The sequence below is a fragment of the Nyctereutes procyonoides genome, unplaced genomic scaffold (genome assembly GCF_905146905.1).
Source record: "Nyctereutes procyonoides isolate TBG_1078 unplaced genomic scaffold, NYPRO_anot_genome, whole genome shotgun sequence".
Taxonomy (NCBI): Eukaryota; Metazoa; Chordata; class Mammalia; order Carnivora; family Canidae; genus Nyctereutes; species Nyctereutes procyonoides.
Window position 1 is genome coordinate 47,206,143 of NW_026575131.1, and position 20,423 is coordinate 47,226,565.

General features: G+C 40.5%; 1 pseudogene; it reads right to left on the reverse strand.

Annotated features, from left to right (window-relative positions):
* Positions 1 to 6,769: 6,769 nt before the first annotated feature.
* Positions 6,770 to 7,948, reverse strand: LOC129522441 (dnaJ homolog subfamily A member 1-like; annotated as a pseudogene).
* Positions 7,949 to 20,423: the final 12,475 nt, after the last annotated feature.

Below are 20,423 nucleotides of genomic sequence, written 5' to 3' on the forward strand. Positions count from 1 at the left end.
GTGAATTAAGTCAGTCAAAGACAAATAGCATATGATTTCACTCATATGTGGAATTTAAGAAACAAAACAGATGAACATGGGAGAAAGGGAGAAAAGGGAGAGAGGGAAGCAAACCATAAGAGACTCTTAATGATAGAGGACAAACTGAGGATTCCTGGAGGGGTGGTGGGTGAGGGATGTGCTAAATGGGTGCTGGGCATTAAGGAGGGCACTTGTTGTGATGAGTGCTGGGAGTTATGTGTAAGTGATGAGTCACTAAATTCTACTCCTGCAACCAGTGCTCTATGGTATATTAACTAACTAGAATTTAAATAAAAATTTGAAGAAGGAAAAAAAGGAGGATCCAGCGCATATGGCTGGGATTGAAAAGGATATTTCCTGAGACACCCCTTCTTCATGGAAGCAGGTGGATCCAGTCCTGGGGGCAGGGCCATGTTTGGATATGACACTCAGAGTTAGGTAGGTGCACAAGAAGGAAGAGCTGGAAGATGAATGCTCTGGGAAGTCCAGTTGTCTCCTGAAATGAAGAATGGCAGTGATAGTTCCTCATCAATTGTTCCTTAGTACACCAATGACAGTACTTAAGAAGGTCCTGGCTTTTCTTTTCTTTTTTTTTTTTGTCTTTTCTAATAAGATATATATTTACACAGTGTCAATGTGCAAAAGAACGGTGTATCACTATGGGCCTTAGTAATACTGAGTTAATTAATCAACTAGTTAAATTAATTATATTAATCAGAATTATCCAACCACTAGTTATCCAGAGGAAGACAACCTGGTGTAAAGACTCTATGAAGGGATGCATGCCTAGAAGTTATAGGGTTGCAAGTTAGCTTCCCAGAAGAGCTGGCATTTCATCCAAGACCTGAAGAATGAATAGGTGCTTTCTAAGGTGGGCATATGGGAGAAGCAGCCCAATCATAGGAAGCCCAAGATGGGCAATGGCAGAGATAAAGGAGAGGACTTGGTGGCTTCAAGGTACCATTACTAATCCCATGTGGCTGGAGAATCAAGTGTAAAGGATGGTGGTGGCGAGAAGCGAGTCTAGGTGGGAAATCCAGGAAGGGATGGAATAATGAATGGGCTTGAATCCACTCTAGGGAGTCTGAATTTTGTTGGGTTTTGGGGAGGCCAATCATCCTTGTTTGACCAGGACTTATGGATTTTCTGGGATGTGGGTATTTCAGTACTAAAAAAGTGCAGAAGTGTCAGGCAAAGTGAAATGAATTGGTCCTCTATCTGATAGGCGATGAAGAGCCATTGAGGAATTCTCAGCTGGGGAGTGATAACCACTACTTTCGACTGTTAAAAGATACATTGATTGTCAGGTAAAATAAAGCTTCTGTAGGAGGCCATCTCTGAGCCCTCGCTGGACCAGGTCAGATCTCAACTTCCAGGGCTCCCTCTACTTCCCCTAGGCATTCACATTACTCTTATAATGCCAATTTGAGGTCTACCCTCCCCAGGGGACAGTTGGCTGATGAGAGAGTAAGCTACACATGTAGCTTTTACTCAGCACCCAGCATAGCTTATGGAAATGTTCAATAAATGTCTATGAATTGGGAGAAAGTACCTGTCATTGTCAGAATAGATCCTAATATTCCCTAATCCTACAGGTATAAACTGGGAATAATATCATCTCCCTCATCAAGACTGTAGTATGAAAACATCTAATGCAAGACGTGGGGTCAAGAATAGGTGTTCAAGAAATCTTCGCGGAGTGTGTGAATCAGGATGGTAAAGAGTGAGTACCAGGGGCTGGTGTAACTGTTAGTTAATCACTTAATTAAATCTATGAATTAGAATATTAATTATAGTGGTCTAATTAATTTAATGTTAATTAGATTATTAATTTACTAGTGGTCTGATTTTATTATTTGATAACATTTTATTGTTTTATTTTGTGATGGTGAGCTGTCCACATGGAGCTCTCAAGGAGGATCTAGACAGCCTACAGACAGAATTTATGGCGACCAGTGGTGAGATGGGGGTGCAGCAGGCTGTGGGAGTCCTGAGAAGACCCCTGACCTGGCCCAACATGGGGAGTGGGGCTGAGCTGTCCCCACACTGCATTCCCATTCTGGTTTGGCAGCAGGCAAATCACAACCTTTGTGATCTGGAATCGCCCCATCTGGTTAATACCTACTTGGAAAACTGTTCCAAGGAAGAAATAAAACAACCTATGGAAAGTGAGCAGGTATCCCTGGGCCATTTGGCAGGCACTGGGTCAGACCGGTTTTTGGAGCTTTGGATACACAGCCTTCAGGGGCTTACACACCAGGGCAAGACTTCTCCATGGCTGCATGCTGCAGTTACTTGGGAAGCTCTTAAAATATAGATACCTGGGTCTTCTTCCAGAAGATTCAGATTTAAGTGATCGAGGTAGGGTCTTGACATTTTCTTTTTTGAGAGAGTACATGTGTGCATACATATGTGTACACACACATGTGGGGGGTGAAGGGGCAGAGGGAGAGGGAGACTCTTTGGAGCCAGACACAGGGCTTGATCTCACCACCCTGAGATCATGACCTAAGCCAAAATAAAGAGTTAGACGCTTAACTTACCGAGCCACTCAGGTGCCCCTTGGCATTGATATTTTTGAAAAGGAACCCAGGTGAATCAAAAGTGTTACAAGGTTGAAAACCATTAGTTTTGTGGGAAGGAACAGATAATAACTGAATAAATTAATAAGCAAGATAATTTGGATGGTAACCCATGTTTAAAATAGAAACAGATCAGATGGGGGTGACAGAGAAGGACTAAACCTGGGGACAGGATGGTCAGGGTGGGTCTTGGAAGAGAGAACACTTGAGCCAGTCCTGGGAAGTGGATGTGCTTCAATCATATGGCCCCTTCCTCCTTCCCTTATATTCCTGCTTCTCCAGCATGGTTGCATGTTGGAGTTGCTGAGCAGGTGTTATAAATATGTTGATATCCAAGATCTATAAAGAACTTATCAAATTCAACATACAAAAAACAAGTAATCCAGTCAAGAAATGGGTAAAAGACATGAACAGACATTTCTCTAAAGAAGACCTACACATGGCCAACAGACACATGGAAAAATGCTCCTCATCACTTGGCATCAGGGAAACGCAAATCATTTTTACTTATTTTATTTTATTTATTTTTTAAATAATAAATTTATTTTTTATTGGTGTTCAATTTGCCAACATACAGAATAACACCCAGTGCTCATCCCGTCAAGTGCTCCCTCTCAGTGCCCACCATCCAGTCATCCCCACCCCCCGCCCTCCTCTCCTTCCACCACCCCTACCTAGTTCGTTTCCCAGAGTTAGGAGTCTTCCATGTTCTGTCTCCCTTTCTGATATTTCCCACACATTTCTTCTCCTTTCCCCTCTATTCCCTTTCACTATTATTTATATTCCCCAAGTGAATGAGACCATACAATGTTTGTCCTTCTCCGATTGACTTACTTCACTCAGCATAATACCCTCCAGTTCCATGCATGTTGAAGCAAATGGTGGGTATTTGTCGTTTCTAATGGCTGAGTAATATTCCATTGTATGCATAAACCACATCTTCTTTATCCATTCATCTTTCGATGGACATCGAGGCTCCTTCCACAGTTTGGCTATTGTGGACATTGCTGCTAGAAACATTGGGGTGCAGGTGTCCCGGTGTTTCATTGCATCTGTATCTTTGGGGTAAATCCCCAGCAGTGCAATTGCTGGGTCGTAGGGCAGGTCTATTTTTTAACTCTTTGAGGAACCTCCACACAGTTTTCCAGAGTGGCTGCACCAGTTCACATTCCCACCAACAGTGCAGGAGGGTTCCCTTTTCTCCGCATCGTCTCCAACATTTGTTGTTTCCTGCCTTGTTAATTTTCCCCATTCTCACTGGTGTGAGGTGGTATCTCATTGTGGTTTTGATTTGTATTTCCCTGATGGCCAGTGATGCAAAGCATTTTCTCATGTGCTTGTTGGCCATGTCTATGTCTTCCTCTGTGAGATTTCTCTTCATGTCTTTTGCCCATTTCAGGATTGGATTGTTTGTTTCTTTGGTGTTGAGTTTAAGAAGTTCTTTATAGATTTTGGAAACTAGCCCTTTATCTGATACGTCATTTGCAAATATCTTCTCCCATTCTGTAGGTTGTCTTTTAGTTTTGTTGACTGTATCCTTTGCTGTGCAAAAGCTTCTTATCTTGATGAAGTCCCAATAGTTCATTTTTGCTTTTGTTTCTTTTGCCTTCGTGGATGTATCTTGCAAGAAGTTACTGTGGCTGAGTTCAAAAAGGGTGCTGCCTGTGTTCTCCTCTAGGATTTTGATGGAATCTTGTCTCACATTTAGATCTTTCATCCATTTTGAGTTTATCTTTGTGTATGGTGCAAGAGAGTGGTCTAGTTTCATTCTTCTGCATGTGGATGTCCAATTTTCCCAGCACCATTTATTGAAGAGACTGTCTTTCTTCCAGTGGATAGTCTTTCCTCCTTTGTCGAATATTAGTTGACCATAAAGTTGAGGGTCCACTTCTGGGTTCTCTATTCTGTTCCATTGATCTATGTGTCTGTTTTTGTGCCAGTACCACACTGTCTTGATGACCACAGCTTTGCAGTACAACTTGAAATCTGGCATTGTGATGCAAGCTATGGTTTTCTTTAGGGAAACACAAATCAAAACCACAATGAGATACCACCTCACAACACTCAGAATGGCTAAAATTAACATGACAGGAAGAAACAAATGTTGACTATGATGTGGAGAAAGGGGAACCCTCTTACACTGCTGGTGGGAATGCAAACTGGTATAGTCACTCTGGAAAAACAGAGTGGAGGTTCCTCAAGATGTTAAAAATAGAGCTACCCTATGATCCAGCAATTGCACTACTGGGTATTTACTCCAAAGATACAAATGTAGTGATCTTATTGAACTTGCTCCCCAATGTTCATAGCAGCAATGTCCACAATAGACAAACTGTGGAAGGAGCTGAGATGATGAATGCATAAAGAAGATGTGGTATATATACAATGGAATATTACTCAGCCATTAGAAAGGATGAGTACTTACCATTAACACAAACATGGATGGAACTGGAGGATATTATGCTGAGTGAAATAAGTCAATTAAAGAAAGATAATTATATGGTTTGACTCATATATAGAATATAAGAAACAGTGCAGAGAATCATAGAGGAAGGGAGGAAAACTGAATGGGAAGAAATCAGAGAGGAGACAAACCATGAGAGACTCCTAACTCTGGGATACAAACTAAGGGTTGCTAGAGGTGAGCTGGGTGGAGGGATGGAGTAACTGGGTGATGGGTATTAAAGAGGGCACGTGATATAATGAGCACTGGGTGTTATGTGTAACTGATAAATTATTGAACTGATGTTCAATCTGAAACTAATGATCTGAAACTAATGATGTACTATATGTTGGCTAATTGAATTTAAATTAAAAAACACCAGTGCCTGGCTCCCATTCCCAGAGAATTGATTTAGTGGGGCTCAGGAAATATATATCATAACATTTTATCAGTATAACCATTTTATTATTATTTTATTTTATTTTATTTATTTTTTTTCTTTTTCTTTTTTTATTTTTTTAATAAATTAATTTTTATTGGTGTTCGATTTACCAACATACAGAATAACACCCAGTGCTCATCCCATCAAGTGTCTCCTTCAGTGCCCGTCACCCATTTTATTATTATTTTAAAGTCCTTTTGAGGGTGCTGGGTGGCTCCATTGGTTAAGCATCCAACTCTTTTTTTTTTTTTTTTACACATTGGAAATGCTTTGTAATCAGTATATTAAGGAGACATTCATACATTTCAATTGCTTAATTCTGATTCCAGATTTAAGCTTGTGAACATGACTTTTAAACATGCAATTAAAGCTATTCATCATAATTTGCTATACTACCAACATGAAATTACAGTTACTTCGGAGCATAAGTTAAATGGTTTAAAGTAAGCCTATCACATACCTAGAAGACACCTTCCAGTCTCATACATGCAAATTAACTTCTCCATGTAAATGTCTCCTCACTCTAGTTACCCTGCTCCCGAAGGTGTAACCAGGACTGATATATATTTATATAAATATTATATATTTATATATATAATATATATATTTTTTAAAAAAATGGCACAGCAGAAGGGAATGCAATTCTACAAGTGCAAGCCCTCAAGCAGCAGCATATGATAAATCCCTTCTTTAGAGAGGTATCCTTTCTATCACTGATACCACAGGCCAAATTACATAGCATGCCATCTTCAAGTAACAGTTGAGGCAATAAAATGCAGAGGTATCACAATGAATCCCACTTAACATAACTACAGACCTACACTTCTCTACAAATCAATAAATTCTTTGTCTGACTGCCAATTAAATACAAGTTTTAACTTCATAGCTTAACAATTAAGGGTCATCCACTGAAGTCAATACATACACCTAGCATTTCAGTCTGAACTGTTTCATATACATAGAGCTGCAATCAATTACAAGGTATGGCCTACCAAATGCTAGGGGAGATTTTTTTAAAAGTAGTTTTTACAGTATTAAACTTATCTTGCACACTGAAGTCATCAAACATACAGGGAAAAAAGTCAGAGCTTTTATATTTGAGTTTATTCTTCATTTAGCTTTTATTTATTTTATTTTATTTTTTCTTCATTTAACTTTTAAAACACTACTATAGTTGAATATTAAAACAAAACCATAGCAAGTAGTGAGCTTTGATTATTGTCCTTCACTCATCCACTACTGCGTATAAAATGCCAGCAGCAATGTTATTCACTGGCCCCATTAAGAGGTCTGACACTGAACACCACCCCTAGGATGATGTTCAACATCCTCATAGGCTTCCCCATTGTAATGGCGCCATCTTTCCTGATTGGGATCAAAGTCCACCAGTTCTACCTGGTCCATTTCATCAGTCTCTTCTACTTCCTTCCTCTCAGGTAGCAGTTTTTCCAGCAAAGAAAGTTTATCAGGAGAGAGAAAGCCATTCTTGGGGAGTTTACCTTAAATTTGATGACTAGGCGACCCTTCTCATATGGTCTACAATAAATTGGCATGCCTTGATTTAGCACACACTTGATATCCCCATGCTTGACAATCTGACCTGGATGAGAGGTGATGACGATGGTTCCGGTTGTCAAGAGTAGATATTGGCTTTTGAAAGCCACACAGGGCTTCAACTAGCTGTATATCCATACACGTGAAAAGATCTTCTTGTGGAGTAAAAACAGCATGGTCCTTCTGATCTAAAACAATGATAATATCTCCTGGTTCTTGGTCTCCCTCACCATGGAATGATATCTTCTAGCCATCTTTCATGCCTTTGTCAATATGCACTTCTAGAATCTTCTTCTCTCAAACTATCTTCCTTCCGTTGCAGCATTTACATCTATTTTTAGGACTGATCCGTTCCCCATGGCCCTGGCATTCCATGCACACAGATTGAATTTGCTGAATCATTCCAGGTCCTATCTGATGAATTCTTATTTGCATTCCAGTACCCCGGCAATTGGGACAACATTTGACTGCTCCTTTCTTACCACCTTGGCCTTCACATTTATCGCAAATCACATTCTTTTGCAGAGCTAGTTTTCTTGTTGCTCCATTATATAAATCTTCTAAGGTTACTGAGAGCTGATATACAACATTTTTACCTCTCCATTCTCTCTGCATCCTGCCTCCTCCTCCAAAATACATATCAAAGATGTCCATGGGGGAGCCAAAACCACCACCAGCTCCACCTTCTTTAATTGCCTGTTCTCCTCCTTTGTCATATAATTCCCTTTTCTTTGCATCAGGGAGCACTTCATAAACTTGAGAAATCTGTTTAAACTTCTCTCCTTCATTTGGATTCTTATCAGGGTGGTACTTCAAGGCCAGTTTCCTCTAAGCTTTTTTCAATTCCTCCTGGGTGGCATTGGGTTTGACCCCCAAAACATCATAGTAAGTGGTTTCTTTCACCATGAGAGGGCTTAGGCCGGTTGGGGGAGCGGGAAGGAGCGCGTTGCTGGGCGCAGTTGGGGCAGCCGCCGCTCCTCTCACTGAGCCTTCTGGAAAGTTCCCAAGCATCCAACTCTTGATCTCAGCTCAGGTCTTGATCTTGGGGTCCTCATTTCAAGTCCTGTGTTGGGCTCCACGCTGGGTGAGGAGCCTACTTAAAAAAATAATATCTTTTTCTGGGAAACGAACAAGGTAGTGGAAGGGGAGGTGGGCGGGGGGATGGGGTGACTGGGTGATGGGCACTGAGGGGGGCACTTGATGGGATGAGCACTGGGTGTTATACTATATGTTGGAAAGTCGAACTCCAATAAAAATATACAAAAAACTCTGTTTTTTGCAGTAAGATTATAGTTATTAATTTATTAAAAATTTTTATTGTAACCATTTAAAAAGGTATAATTCAGTAGCATTAAGTACATTTACAATGTTGTGCAGTGGTCACATCTAATTCCAGACATCAAATTGAAACCCCATACCCATTAAGCAGTTCATTTTCCCTTTCTCCCCGCCCTTGCAACCATCACTCTGAATTAATTCTGTCTCTGTAAATTTGTTTATTCTTATTCACAGTGGCCAAAAGATGGAAGTAACTCAAATGTCCATCAATGGATGAATACATAAATGATATGTGATGTATCCATACAATAGGATAGTATTCATAAAAAGAATGAAGCTCTGTATTTGCTACAGGATGGATGGACTTTGAAAGCATTACCCTCAAGTGAAAACAGCCAGACACAAAAAGGCACACAGTGTGTGATGCCACAGAATTTTTAAAAACCCCAGATGACCATGACATGGAGCAAAGCTTGGAAACACTGCCTTACTGAGTTTCAATCAATACAGGTGTAGGTTGATATGGTTCATAATCACAGTGGACAATGACATCCCAGACCTTAAATGGACTTATTTCACAGGCAGATGTGGGTGAGGCGCTCAGTGCCCATACTTCTCAGTCTTTTGGACTGTTTCGCAGAAAAGTGAGGTGAGATCCTTCACTGAACGTGCACATCCTTCCTGGAGATCATTTTCCTGTAGGTTCACAGGGAAGTGGCAACATTCTGCCTCTATACACAGCCAGAGAATGGCAATTTACCCAAATACTGTTCACCACTGGGCACATATATGAATCCATCTTTGTAGCAATAGAGCCCTTTCCTTGTTTGGGGTTTTTATTGTTTTTTTTTCCCCTTGGGTCTTTTATTTTTATTTTAAATTTTATTTATTTTTAAAGATTTTAAATATTTATTTATTTATTTATTTATTTAGAGCATGGGTGGGGTAGGGGCAGAGCAGGAGGGAGAGAGTATCTCAAGTAGACTCCCTGCTGAGCACAGAGACCTACTGGGGGCTCGATCTCATGACCCCAAGATCATGACCTGAGCCAAAACCAAGAGTTGGATGCTTAGCCATTGGAGCCATTGTTAAAAATGTTTTTATTTAAATTCCAGTTAGTTAACATACAGTGTAATATTAGTTTTAGCTGTACAAGTGTTTTACCACTTCCATACAGCCAGTGCTCATCATATCAAATGCCCTCCGTAGTGCCCGTCACCCAATTGCCCTATCCCTCCATTCCCCCTTCCTCCAGAAATCCTTTATTCTCAACTAGCCCGTGGTTCCATTTGAACCGCACATTCTGACCTCTTTGGGGCCCCCTTTGCCTGTGTCAGGACTGCAGCAATGAGATCTCTTGGTGATGAAAGAAGGTGGTATTGCTCAAAGACCTGGCAACTTCTTGTCATTCCAGTCTCCCTTGAGGGGTAAACAACCCCCAGGCGCCCAACAAGATGAGACTGGCATCTCGTCATGCAGGATTTTGTTGGCCACAGTCTGGGAAGACTCCCATGTGCTCCAGGCATTCCTTCCCTCCCGAATGTATCAAAGTTTTATGAGTCACTGAGCTTGCAATACAACGGAGAACCCAGGTGTTCGGCTGCCATTTCTCAGGCACTCACTCGGAGCATTTAAAGAATGGGATTTCTGATTCTGACAACAACTTTGAAACTGCACAGAGAAAACTGAGGTTTAGAAAAGTTAAGTAAGTTAAACACAGAAGGCAGCTCTCTTAGGCTCCCAAGGCCTCTTATTTTCTTCCCTTCATGATTCAAAGTTCAGATCAATGAAAAAGAAATCAAAGAAGGGCTTGTCTACTCCCCTGAGTCTGGCCTAAGAAGGTCACATGAACTCAGCAGGTTAAATGAGCTCGCCCAAACTGCTTAGGGTGACTTGAAGCAGGTCTGGCAACAAAAACAGTTCTTTCTCTGACCTTGATTGAGTGAACCCACTGTGCATGGCCAAGTTCTCTGGTCTAGTCCACCTGTGGATATTTACAAGTCTCAGTTGCTCTCATCCCTGCCAATTTGATGTAGATGTGTGTGCGTATGTGTGCGCACGTGCACATGTGTAAGGGGGTGCAGGAGAAAGGATGCAAATAAGTGGGCAATCTTCACTTTATAGCAAGCAGATAATTGAGCAGGAGTCACAATAGCATAATGGCAAAAGACACAGGCTTCAGAATCAGTCTGTCTGGGTTGGAGCCTGACGTAGTGACTTAATAATATAATCTCTTGGAGGCTCAGTTTCCATGTCTGTAAAGAAGAGGCAGTAACATTCATCTTGCTTGAATGTTGTAAGGAGTTTATATATTCAAGCACTTAAAAAAGTGTCTGTTATTTAGAAAATACCCGACTTTACTTTCTGAATACCTCTTAGATTCACCTCTTTGTCTCCAACATCAGTTCTAGTTGAGATGGCCAATATCCACAACCTAGACAGTGGCTGCAGATACCTAACAGATTTCCACCAGCTGATGTGAGACCTGGACAAGACCCTGACACACCCTGGGACACCTGCCTCTTCACTGCACATGAGGAGATTGGCTCTGGTCAGCCAGTTGATGTTTTGGAAGCTTCATGGTGTGTGCACCGTATGTGTTTTTCATAATGAGGGTGGAGCATAGAAAAGGGGAAGGAGGTGGCCACAAATTGATACTATCAATGGGCTGAGTCACGTTTGCTGGGAAGAGACCTGGTTCACACTGCTGTGGGATGCAATGACTTAATAACAATTAATGATGGCTATAAGTTGTGCTATTAATGAGGCACAAGATGCAGATAAAAGAATAATTATAATGTATTACTGTTGTGAACAAGCAAAATTGGCAATGGTGGTTACTCTTGCAGTGGAGAGCACAAACAAGTTTTTGTGTTTAGAAATGAGTGAGGAAAGAGATGGGAATGAATGAGTGAGAGAGCATCTCGGCAAGTGTGTGGAAACTTACTGTTGGAAGAGGGATTATGATAGGATTGGCCACACAAAGCCATTTCTCACGGAGCTGAAGTCCTGATGTGGCCAGCTACATGTCAATTGATAAGACATCTTGAATCTCAAGGGAGAATCTATTGGTGATCTATCAAGGCCTTCTGAGGTCCTTTCTATTGCAAGTGGAAATGTCTGTGTGAAATAAGGTCTTCCAAATGCTGGCCTTGTGAAGGTCTCCTGATTGTGGACAAGAGCCACTTCTCCTGGGAAGAGGCTTAATGGTGTTACACAGAAAGTGTTTTTTTTCTCCCACACCGGGGGCAGGGCATTTTTAGGTAGGACTTCCTTATTTCCTTTTTTCCCCTCCCTCCCTTCCTTCTCTCCTTCCTGCTACATTTATTAACTGCCTACTATGTCTCAGGCATGGTGGATATAATGGAGAAAAGTTAGATATGGTCCATACTGTCCTGGACTTTACATTTACTCAGTGGAGACAGTCATTAACAGGTGTCTCCCACTCTCCCAAAGCAGAGCACTCCTCTGAAACCTTTTTTGAGCTCAAATGCCATAAAATGAAGATGCAATTACTATTAATTCATATAGAAAAGTTTTTGAGCATTCACAGAACCCCAAAAATAACCTCTCTTAAGCCTTTCTGACACCTTACAACAGGTCTCGCTAACGGATGCACAAAATAAATTGAGATAAAGCCCAGATGCTCACAGACACGGTTCAAAGGTCTGGCGGCTTGATGCAGAGATGCTGAGAGCAGTCACCAGGGAAGGAGCTTAGTGGGGATACTCGCACCACTCGGCTCCCTGCAAAGCAAATGCTGAATGCTTTCATTTTTTGGTCTTTTTCTCGTAAAAGCAGAAATCATCTTCAAATTTCTCTTAATTATCAGAAACAGGTACTGATGTAGATCTTTCCTAAAAGTGAGGTGGTATAATGTGAGCTTTTGAAAAGTGGGGGATACCTGTAAAACAATCACACTAATGAATATATGATTCATTAAGATAAGTGTGTGGAAGGAGAGAAGTGTGATTCGAGAACTCCAGACCAGCCAAGACTACTAAGGAATCTAGGAAGGCTTCCCCGATGAAGGGACATGCTTGAGTGGGTGTCTTCTGGATAGAGGTGTGAGGTCAAGTTGGGGGAGTGAGAAAGAATGGCTCAGGTAGAGAGAATCAATGAGAACAAAAGGCACTGGGCTGGCGGAGAAGCCACAGGAGAGGAATGAAGGAGGAATGGTCCAAGATGGGAATGGATCCAGAGGCAGGGCCTGGCCCTGCAGACTCCTATCCTAAAGCATACATTTTCCTTCAAATTAAATGGAAAAAGATTCCCACTCTGACCTTCAGTTCTTGCAAGTGGCAGGACTCAGAGATATATGCAACTCCAAGATTACTCAAAGCAAACCCAGAGAAGCCTTTCCCCAATTCATAAGGCATTAGATCAGGCACTTTGTAAGTATCCTGGAGGGAGGGAACCTCTTTAGAAATCTGTTGATAAAGATTGGGTACTCAGGATTGCTTATCCTCACAGTACTTGAGCACTCAAGTATGCTGATAGATTGCAGAATTTTCCATCAGTGTTAATGAGATTACTTTTTTTTAATTTAAATTTTAGTTAGTTAACATACATTGCAATATTGGTTTCTGGAGTAGAATTCAGTGAATCATCACTTACATACAACACCCAGTGGTCATCATATTAAGTGCCCTCCTAATACCCATCACCCATCTAGCCTACCCCCTGCCCACTTCCTCTCAAGTAACCCTCAGTTTGTTTCCTATTGTTAAGAGTCCCTTGTGGTTTGTTTCCATCTCTCCTTTTTTTTCTTTCCCTCTTTCCATATGTTCATCTGTTTTCTTTCCTAAATTCCACATATGAATGAGACCATGTGATATTTGTCTTTCTCTGACTGACTTCATTCATTTAGCATAATACCCTCTAGTTCTATCTAGTTGTTGCAACTGGCAGATTTCATTCATTTTTTTAAGGCTTTTATTAATTTATTCATGAGAGACACAGAAGCATAGGCAGAGACATATGCAGAGGGAGAAGCAGGTTCCTTGCGTGAAGCCTGATGCAGGACTTAATCCCAGGACTCTGGGATCACAACCTGAACTAAAGGCAGATGCTCAACCCTTGAGCCACCTAGGCATCCCAAGGTTTCATTCTTTTTGATGGCTGAGTAATATTCCATTGTATTTATGTATCACATTTTCTTTATCCATTCACTGGTTGATGGACATTTGGACTCTTTCCATAGTTTGTCTATTGTTGATAAGGCTGCCCTAAACATCAGGGAGCTTGTATCCCCTCTAATCTGTATTTTTGTATCCTTTGGATAAGTACCTAGTAGTACACCTGCTGGATCATAGGGTTGTTCTATCTTTAACTTTTTGAGAAGCCTCCACACTGTTTTCCAGTGCTACTGCATACCAGTATGCATTCCCACCAGCAGTGTAAGAGGGGTCCCCTTTATCCACATCTTCTCTGACACCCGTTGTTTCTTGTGTTGTTAATTTTAGCTGCTAATGAGATTCTTCATGGAAGAAAGGGACTTTCCAACAGAGACCATTTGAGGAGAACAATAAGGCATATGCAGAAGAAGAGGGAGGTCCCATACTAAATTTGTACAAGGGACGAGGCATCTGGACCACATTCAAATCAGAATCTCATCTGCCACATTGGGTCCCCGGATCCCTCTCCAGCCTCATCGACCACCATCCTAAAACTATTTTTCAGCTTCCCAGATGTACCATTTTCTAACTCCCTCCTTCCCTCTCTTCCTCCTTTCTCCTCTCTCTCTCCCTTTCTCATAAAATGCCAGATCTTTGTTGGTAAACTTATCCCCAAATCTATTTTTTTGATATGTAATATGATGTTAGTTCCAGGTGTACCACATAGTGGTTTGATATGTTTATATATTACAAAATGATCACTATGATAGATTTAGTTAACCATCTGTCACTACATAGTTATTATTTTCCTATATTTCCTACATTATCTCCTTGGGACGTATTTTATAACTGGAAGTTTGCACCACTTAATCCCCTTCATATATTTCACCTCTCTCCCTCATCCCTCTCCCTACTGCCAATTACCACTTTGTTCTCTGCATTTAGGAATCTGTTTCTATTTTGTTTTGTTTTTTAGATTCCACATATAAGTGAAATCATACCGTGTTTGTCTTTCTCTGATTAATACCCTCTGGGTTTATGCATAATATCACAAATAGCAAGACTTCATTCTTTTTTGTGGGTTTATGCATAATATCACAAATAGCAAGACTTCATTCTTTTTTGTGGCTAAGTAATATTCCTTTGTGTGTGTGTATTTATATACATGTTTTATATATATGTTATATATATAACATATATGTTTTACTATATTTTATATGTTTTATTATATTTATATATATATAAAACATATTTTCTTTATCTGCTCATCTACTGATGGACACTTAGGTTGCTTCCATGTCTTGGCCATTGCAAATACTGTTGCAACGAATGTAGGAGCACATGTATCTTTTTTAATTAGTGTTTTAATTTTCTTCAGATAAATACCCAGAAGTGGAATTGCTGGGTTGTATGGTAGCCCCATTTTTATTTTTTGAGGAACCTCCATACTGTTCTCCATAGTGGCTGCACCAGATTATATTCCCATCAACAGTACACGAGGATTCCCCTTTCTTGACATCTTTGCCAACACTTGCTATTTCATATGCTTTCGTTCTTGCCCCAGGACTGTTCATTTTTTCTGGAACATTCTTTCCCATTCTTCTTTTTAAAACATGACTGATTCTTGTTCATTTTTCAGGTGACAGCTTTATTTTTTTTTATTTTTTATTTTTTTGGAATTTTCCTTTTTTAAATCTATTTTTTATTTTTTCTTTTTTTTAATAATAAATTTATTTTTTATTGGTGTTCAATTTGCCGACATACACAATAACACCCAGCGCTCATCCTGTTAAGTGCCCCCCTCAGTGCCCGCCAACCAGTCACCCCCACCCCTGCCCTCCTCCCCTTCCACCTCCCCTAGTTCGTTTCCCAGAGTTAAGAGTCTTCCATGTTCTGTCTTCAGGTGACAGCTTTAATGTCAGCTTCTTTAGGGCAATCTTTCCTGACCTGCCTTCTCTCTTACAGATAAGGTCTTCCTAGTTTTGTGTACACATCACACCTTGTTCTACTTTTTTTTTAAAAGATAGAGAGCAAGGTTGAGTGGTTGGGGAGGGACAGAGGAAGAGGGAGAGAGAGAGAATCTCAAGCAGGCTTCACACTCAGTGTGACATAGGGCTTGATCTCATGACCCTGAGACCATGACCTGAGCCAAAATCAAGAGTCAGCTGTCACCCAGGTGCCCTGTTCCACTCCTTTATGACACTTAAATTACTCAGGTCAAAATTTGTCTTTTTTATGGAGTGTGCCAGGCACTCTCCTGAGCACTTTATATCATTTTATTGAATTCTCATAAGCCTGTGAAGTAAGAACTGTTACTATGAACAGTTTTGTATGTTGGAGAAGCTGAGGCATGGAGAGGTTAAATAAGTTGGCCAAGGTTTCTCAGTGAATACTTGGCTTCCCCAGGGTTTGAACTGATATCTGACTCCAGTGTCTACGTTCTTTACTACTTTTTGCAGTATAAAAGGAAGTGACTTCTGTTTTTTTTAAAGATTTTATTTATTTAGTCATGAGAGAGAGAGAGAGAGAGAGAGAGAGACACAGACAGAGGGAGAAGCAGGCTCCATGCAGGGAGCCCAATGTGGGACTCGATCCCAGGACTCCAGGATCACACCCTGGGCCAAAGGCGGGCACTAAACCACTGAGCCACCCAGGGATCCCCAAGGAAGCGACTTCTCAGGGTAAGATGGATCTGCCATTTCTAGGCCACCTGACACTCAGAGCTTACCCCAGAAAACAGGGATCATTAAGTCTCATGCTAGTTTTCACCAAATAAAGATATGATGATTTGCAGGGACATGTAAGAGTCGAGGTGGTAAGCAACTTGGGGAGGTGGGAGGAGATAGTTGCTCAGTGGCAGATAGAAAAAAGAAACATAGGGGGCCCTGGACTTCTCATTCTAGCACAAAGTAGGAACCAAAAGGTATTATATATATATTTTAAAAATATATAGTGTGGCTGTTATAACTGGCTTAAGAAATAAAAGTTCATTTTTTTTCACATAAAAATAGAAATAGATGGTTCAGAGCTGGAACAGAAACTCAGCAGCCAGGGAGCTACATTCGTTTTGTTGTTAGGTTTCCCTCAATATGCAGCTTTCATTTAGTGGACCCAAATGGCTATTCCAGCTCCCATCATCACATCCTACATTCCAGTTTGCAGGAAGAAGGAAAGGGGGAAGGGGAGAGAATATTCCTTTTCTTTAAGGGAAGGAGGGATAATGCATATATCATTTCTACTTACATCTCATTAGCCAAAATATTGTTTACCTTGCTACTCTGCTATACTGGACTTATTTTATCTTCCTTTAAAGATTTTACTTATTAGAGAGAGAGAGAGAGAGAGAGAGAGAGAGAGAGAGAGAATGCACAAGTAGGGGGAGTGGGAGAGGGAGAAGCAGGCTCCCAGCTGAGCAGAGAGCCTGACATGGGACTTGATCCCAGGACCCTGGGATCATGACAGGAACTGAAGGCAGATGCCTAACTGACTGAGCCACCCAGGTGCTCTGGGTTTATGTGTTTTAAAAATCTTATCTATATCATAGCAAATACAGAATTTAGTACCAGGAGATTGCAAAATTTTGTACCAGAACTGCAAATATATGACATTGGCTTAGTATAGAGATTTTCAATCAGGGATGATTCAGCAATTCTACTCCTTTCCCCCAGGACATTTGGCAAAGTCTGGAAACATTTTAGGTTGTCTTGAGTTGATGGGAGATATTGTTGGCATCTACTGAGCCAAGGATGCTGCTACATATCCTATAATACACAGGACAGCCCTATAACGCACAGAAGGATCAGGCCCCAAATGTCAACAGTGCCACAAGTGAGAAAATCTGGCTTAGCAGGAAGTGGTAGGACACATGGACACGTGCTGGAAAGTTGGTAGCTCATGTTTTGCTATGTTAAAACTTGATAAGATTGTTGATTACAATATGGGCAGAGCCTGTAGCTCTAGAGGAAATGGTTTAAAAAATTTTGAATTTTGGAGTGTTTACTGCTTCTTGCTGTTGTCAGCACAGTCCTGTAAAAACAAGAGATGGACTCAGAATGGTCAGCCAGTGTGTAAACAGAAAAAGGAAAAAATGTGCTGACTGAAAGAAGTCAGACACAGGAGGTCTCATATTGTATGATATCTTTTACATGAAATGTCCAGAATAGGCAAAGACAGGAAGTAGATTAGTGGTTGTGGTCAGGGGCTGGGGGAGGTGGATGAGGAGTGACTGTTTAATGGGCATGGAGTTTTATCCTGGGGTGGTAAAGTGTTTTGGAGCTAGGTAGTGGTGATTGTTGCCAACATTGGGGATGTAAGATAGAAAGCTCTCCTGAAGGAGAGTTTCATGAAAGAGAGAAAGAGAGAGATGTCATCTAGAATTTTTAAGCATATTAAGTATATTTGGATGAACTTGTGGCTATGGTTATTTATCACAGATGGAACTGACCAGAAATCAATAGACTGAAAGGCTACTCACTTTTTGGAAAAAAATCTATTATTGAAAAAATTACAAGCATGGCTTCTATCAAAAAGCCTGTGATTGTTCCAACCCCGAAACATCTCTGGCTCTAAGTTGAAACTGGCAGGAAGTAAACTTTGAAATCTGCATGCTCCTTCCTCAAGGTTCCATTTCTTATGTCCACCTAAAATATATTTTTAGAGAAAAATGAACAAGGAAGACCTTTGCTGAGGCAAAGCGAGAAATCATGGAAGACAGTGGACAAAGAAATTTCTCCAAAAGAAAAGAATGAAGTGGGAAAGTGAAACTTTCAATCTATCCTTAGCTTATCCAAATTTCCATCATGGCTAAATACATGCATCATGTCATAGCCAAAAAGACACCTTGCATCCTGAGAAAACCACTCCAAAATTGCACCTTGTCTTTTCCTAAGTTTTTCAGTGGTTTTGCTTAACAATCCTCAAATGGATTAAATTTTGGGCCCTGTGGTAGGCAGCTTCTGACATTACTGGCAAAAGTTTCCACCTCCTGGTATATACTTCCTTGTGTAACCTACTCACCTTCAGTGTAGGCTGGACCAAGTGATATGTTTTAATGAATAGAATATGACGAAAGTGATGGGATGTCACTTCTGAGATCAGGTTGCGAAAGGACTGTGACTTTTGCTGTCTTTGACTTGTCTCATTTGTCTTATTTTTCACACTATGATGATATGAGTTGCCATGTTGGAGAGGCCCATGTGGCCAAGAGCCTGTGAGGAATTGAATCTGCCATAACTTGGTGAGTAAGTCTGGAAGCAGAGCCCCTCCCAGTAGAGCTTTCAGATGAAACCAGAACCCCAGGTGACATCTTGCCTTCAGCTTTGTGAGAGACCCTATAACAGAAGACAGAGGAATAATGTTATTTGAAGCCACTGAGTTTTGGGATAATTTGTTACTTAGCAGTAGATAACTAATACAACCATAAGTTGCTAACTCCTTAAAAGAAAACAATGTACGCTTGAAATTTTTGCAATGCTGATCCCTACATACAACCACAATTAAGAACCTACTTCAGGATGCCTCGGTGGCTCAGCAGTTGAGCATCTGCCTTCAGCTCAGGGCGTGATTCCAGAGTCCTGGGATCAAGTCCCACATCGGGCTCCCTGCATGGGGTCTGCTTCTCCCTCTGCCTATGTCTCTGCCTCTTGCTCTGTGTCTCTCATGAAAAAAAATAAAAGAAACACTATTTCCCCCCCACCAATTAGAATATTGAACAAAATAACCTTATGTTTGTGGGGTTAGTTTTTAAATATATATCAAATATTGGTTCTGAGAGTTGGTTCTCTGAAGGTGAGACTCTCTTTTATGTTAAAAAAATTCTCAGCTCTCAAATTTATTCCTGAATTTTTCTTTTTACCATTAAAAACTGAGATAAAATTGACATATAACTCATGTAAGTTTAAGGGGTACAACATATTGATTTGATACATTTGCATTGCAATGTGATTGGCTAACCAACTCACATTGGCTAACCACTGTCACATTACCAAGTTATCATTTCTTCTAGGGGTGGAACAGTGAAGATCTTTTCTCTTAGCAAGTTTGATTTTATAATATCGCTTTATTGTCTGTCATTACTGTACTGTGTATTAGATCTCCAAGCCTGATTTATCCACAAATTGTATGTGCCCTTAAACAAAATTCTTAATTTTCTTGAACAAAAGGAACTTACTCTATTCCCAGAGAAAGAATCTTTAATATTTTGCACAGAAGGATTTGTCCTTTGCTAATGACCATGGGCTGCTCCGTTTCAACTCTTTCCCCTCCATTTACTAATGAGGGTCTTAAATCCTCACTCTCCTATTTGAATCCCATCATTGCTTATTTGATGTGTATGGGGGAGATAATTTACTGTTTGGTTTGCTGACTACAAGGCCATGAATCTCTGCATTTGGACCTAATGGAGAAAACTGTGCATCACCCAGAGGTCCTGGAGTATGATGGGACTTTGGGATGTCACCCTACATGGAAAGAAGGATGGATGAAATAACTACTCTCAAATGTTGTATTTCCTTCCATGATCTGCAAGAATTTTTGACTTCACAAACCCAAAGAAGCAGAGAGTAGAATGGCAGTTGCTAGGGGCTGGGAAGACAGGACATGGAGGAGATGTTGATCAAAGGATACAAGCTTTTACTTATGCAAGATGAATAAGTTCTGGATATTTTGTGCACAGTATGGTGACCATAAATAACAATACCATATACTGGAAATTTTCAAAGAAGGTATATCTTAAGTGTTCTCACCACATACAAAAAAAAAAAGAAGAAAATTGGTAACTAAGTGTGGGGTGATGGATATATTAGATTGATCATGATGATCATTTCATCACACATATGTATATCAAACATTAAGTGGTACTTGTTGAACATATACAATTTTTATTTGTCGATCATACCTCAATAAAGCTGTTAAAATTTTTTTGACTTTGATGATGATTCTGAGAAGCACTTATTTTAGTCCACAGTTTCTCAACCTTAACACAGTTG